Raw genomic sequence first — 4,654 nt, 5'->3', positions numbered from 1 at the left:
TTTTGTGCCTTGGAAACAAGTTTGCTGGTTCTTAATGAATTGACAATTGTTCTTAATGACACTTATTTTGTGTGCTATACAGTATTTATGATGTAAATGGACATTACAAACGTAACGCTACGTTTTGATTGGCACAACCGTCAAAGGTCCTTTAGAAAACAGGAACACTTTTAATGGCACAACTGGAAAAGGTCCTCTAGAAGACAGGAACGCAGTTCAACTATTAGCATGCCTTTTATGAACCAAATGCAATCACAGTAAAATACCCTCTTATCTGTGTCTGGAGTTCCGTGTCTGTTTTAAGGCACATCTGCAAAAAACTTAGGTCAAAAGTAATCTATATGATTAGAACGCTGTTTTAGGCACCTGAGAAAATACTGTACATGTCAAAGATCTTGGGTATGACAGGAGCACTGCTTTTTTAGGACCTGCTGCAAAAATGCATGGTGGAAGATCATCTGACAGGTACAGTACATAGCTTTTTTTCAAGAGGTGCTGTATGATGGGATGTCAGTTGTTTTTAAGGTCTCATTGGGGAAAAAACAAGTCAAAGATCCTCTATAAATCAGACACACTGCTGTTTTAAGGAACTAGTTCAAAGATGTAAGTAAGAGATCTAAGTCGGAAAGGCCTGCTATTTTTAAGGATATGTTGAAGAAAAACAGGAGTCAAAGATCCTTTGATAGAAACTACTGCAAAAAAGACAGATCTTTTGACAGGGATGCTGTGTTTTTAATCCTAACTGAAAAAACAAAGATCTGCTGTAATTAAAAAACAGCCAAATATAATCTATACCAGTGGTCCCCAACGATTGGTACCGGGCCGCAGAAGAATTTTTTTATTAATTTTTATTTTTAAAAAAATTGTATTTTATTTTTTTTTGTTTTATATTAAATCAACATAAACACAATACTCCTCTCTGAGCTGCTACCTTACCGTGGTAGAGGAGTTTGCGTGTCCCAATGATCCTAGGAGCTATGTTGTGTGGGGGCTTTCATGCTCCCAGGTAGGGTCTCCCAAGACAAACAGGTCCTAGGTGAGTGATCAGACAAAGAGCAGCTCAAAGACTTCTATGGAATTACAACAAAATGAACCCAGATTTCCCTCGCCCGGACGTGGGTCACCGGGGCCCCGCTCTGGAGCCAGGCCCGGAGTTGGGGCACGATGGCGAGCGCCTGGTGGTCGGGCCTGTCCCCATGGGGCCCGGCCGGGCACAGCCCGAAGAGGCAACGTGGGTCATCCCTCCAATGGGCTCACCACTCATAGGAGGGGCCATAGAGGTCGGGTGCATTGTGAGCTGGGCGGCACCCGAAGGCAGGGCACTTGGCGGTCCGATCCTCGGCTACAGAAGCTAGCTCTTGGGATTTGGAACGTCACCTCACTGGGGGGGAAGGAGCCTGAGCTAGTGCGCGAGGTAGAGAAGTTCCGGCTGGATATAGTCGGACTCACCTCGACGCACAGCAAGGGCTCTGGAACCAGTTCTCTCGAGAGGGACTGGACCCTCTTCCACTCTGGCGTTGCCGGGAGTGAGAGGCGACGGGCTGGGGTGGCAATTCTCGTTGCCCCCCCTGCTCAAAGCCTGCACGTTTGAGTTCAACCCAGTGGACGAGAGGGTAGCTTCCCTTCGCCTTCGGGTGGGGGGACGGGTCCTGACTGTTGTTTGTGCTTACGCACCAAACAGCAGTTCAGAATACCCACCCTTTTTGGGTACACTCGAGGGAGTACTGGAAAGTGCTCCTCCGGGTGATTCCCTTGTCCTACTGGGAGACTTCAACGCTCATGTTGGCAACGACAGTGAAACCTGGAGAGGCGTGATTGGGAAGAATGGTCACCCGGATCTAAACCCGAGTGGTGTTTTGTTATTGGACTTTTGTGCTCGTCACGGATTGTCCATAACGAACACCATGTTCAAACATAAGGGTGTCCATATGTGCACTTGGCACCAGGACACCCTAGGCCGCAGTTCCATGATCGACTTTGTAGTTGTGTCATCGGATTTGCGGCCTTATGTTTTGGACACTCGGGTGAAGAGAGGGGCGGAGCTTTCTACCGATCACCACCTGGTGGTGAGTTGGCTGCGATGGTGGGGGAGGATGCCGGACACACCTGGCAGGCCCAAGCACATTGTGAGGGTCTGCTGGGAACGTCTGGCAGAGTCCTCTGTCAGAGAGAGTTTCAATTCACACCTCCGGGAGAACTTTGAACATGTCACGAGGGAGGTGCGGGACATTGAGTCCGAGTGGACCATGTTCCGAACCTCTATTGTCGAGGCGGCTGATTGGAGCTGTGGCCGCAAGGTTGTTGGTGCCTGTCGTGGCGGTAATCCCAGAACCCGTTGGTGGACACCAGCAGTGAGGGATGCCGTCAAGCTGAAGAAGGAGTCCTATCGGGTTCTTTTGGCTCATAGGACTCCGGAGGCAGTGGACAGGTACCGACGGGCCAAGCGGTGTGCAGCTTTAGCGGTCGCGGAGGCAAAAACTCTGACATGGGAAGAGTTCGGGGAACCTTGGAAAACGACTTCCGGACGGCTTCGAAGCGATTCTGGACCACCGTCCGCCGCCTCAGGAAGGGGAAGCAGTGCACTATCAACACCGTGTATGGTGCGGATGGTGTTCTGCTGATTTCGACTGCGGATGTTGTGGATCGGTGGAGGGAATACTTCGAAGACCTCCTCAATCCAACCAACACGTCTTTCTTTGAGGAAGCGGTGCCTGGGGAATCTGTAGTGGACTCTCCTATTTCTGGGGCTGAGGTCGCTGAGGTAGTTAAAAAGCTCCTCGGCGGCAAGGCCCCGGGGGTGGATGAGATCCGCCCGGAGTTCCTTAAGGCTCTGGATGCTGTGGGGCTGTCTTGGCTGACAAGACTCTGCAGCATCGCGTGGACATCGGGGGCGGTACCTCTGGATTGGCAGACCGGGGTGGTGGTCCCTCTCTTTAAGAAGGGGGACCGGAGGGTGTGTTCCAACTATCGTGGGATCACACTCCTCAGCCTTCCCGGTAAGGTTTATTCAGGTGTACTGGAGAGGAGGCTTTGCCGGATAGTCGAACCTCGGATTCAGGAGGAACAGTGTGGTTTTCGTCCTGGTCGTGGAACTGTGGACCAGCTCTATACTCTCGGCAGGGTTCTTGAGGGTGCATGGGAGTTTGCCCAACCAGTCTACATGTGCTTTGTGGACTTGGAGAAGGCATTCGACCGTGTCCCTCGGGAAGTCCTGTGGGGAGTGCTCAGAGAGTATGGGGTATCGGACTGTCTTATTGTGGCAGTCCGCTCCCTGTATGATCAGTGTCAGAGCTTGGTCCGCATTGCTGGCAGTAAGTCGGACACGTTTCCAGTGAGGGTTGGACTCCGCCAAGGCTGTCCTTTGTCACCGATTCTGTTCATAACTTTTATGGACAGAATTTCTAAGCGCAGCCAAGGCGTTGAGGGGTTCTGGTTTGGTGGCCACGGGATTAGGTCTCTGCTTTTTGCAGATGATGTAGTCCTGATGGCTTCATCTGGCCGGGATCTTCAGCTCTCACTGGATCGGTTCGCAGCCGAGTGTGAAGCGACCGGAATGAGAATCAGCACCTCCAAGTCCGAGTCCATGGTTCTCGCCCGGAAAAGGGTGGAGTGCCATCTCCGGGTTGGGGAGGAGACCCTGCCCCAAGTGGAGGAGTTCAAGTACCTAGGAGTCTTGTTCACAAGTGGGGGAAGAGTGGATCGTTAGATCGACAGGCGGATCGGTGCGGCGTCTTCAGTAATGCGGACGTTGTATCGATCCGTTGTGGTGAAGAAGGAGCTGAGCCGGAAGGCAAAGCTCTCAATTTACCGGTCGATCTACGTTCCCATCCTCACCTATGGTCATGAGCTTTGGGTCATGACCAAAAGGATAAGATCACGGGTACAAGCGGCCGAAATGAGTTTCCTCCGCCGGGTGGCGGGGCTCTCCCTTAGAGATAGGGTGAGAAGCTCTGCCATCCGGGAGGAGCTCAACGTAAAGCCGCTGCTCCTCCATATCGAGAGGAGCCAGATGAAGTGGTTCGGGCATCTGGTCAGGATGCCACCCGAACGCCTCCCTAGGGAGGTGTTTAGGGCACGTCCAACTGGTAGGAGGCCACGGGGAAGACCCAGGACACGTTGGGAAGACTATGTCTCCCGGCTGGCCTGGGAACGCCTCGGGATCCCCCGGGAAGAGCTAGACGAAGTGGCTGGAGATAGGGAAGTCTGGGCTTCCCTGCTTAGGCTGCTGCCCCCGCGACCCGACCTCGGATAAGCGGAAGATGATGGATGGATGGATGGATAAACACAATATACACTTACAATTAGTGCACCAACAACAAAAAACTCCCTTTTTCATGACAAAAACGTCCCTTTTTCATGACAAAGAAAAAAAAGAGGACACCACTATCCCCACCCCCCCACCAAGGCCGCAGGACAAATTATTAAGCGTTGACCGGTCCGCGGATACGAAAAGGTTGGGGACCACTGATCTATACGACAGGAATGCTGCTTGTAAAGACCACTAGGGTAAACGCTATAACTATGACAAACGCTGTATTGAAGGACATGCTGCAAAAATGCGAATCAAAGACCCTCTTGACAGTCTCCTCTTTTTGAGGGCGTATTGGTGCGACTCAAAGATCCTCTATATCAGTGTTTTTCAACCACTGTGACG

This window comes from Nerophis ophidion, linkage group LG04 (assembly GCF_033978795.1).
Source record: "Nerophis ophidion isolate RoL-2023_Sa linkage group LG04, RoL_Noph_v1.0, whole genome shotgun sequence".
Classification (NCBI taxonomy): domain Eukaryota; kingdom Metazoa; phylum Chordata; class Actinopteri; order Syngnathiformes; family Syngnathidae; genus Nerophis; species Nerophis ophidion.
This window is presented reverse-complemented; position numbering follows the sequence as displayed.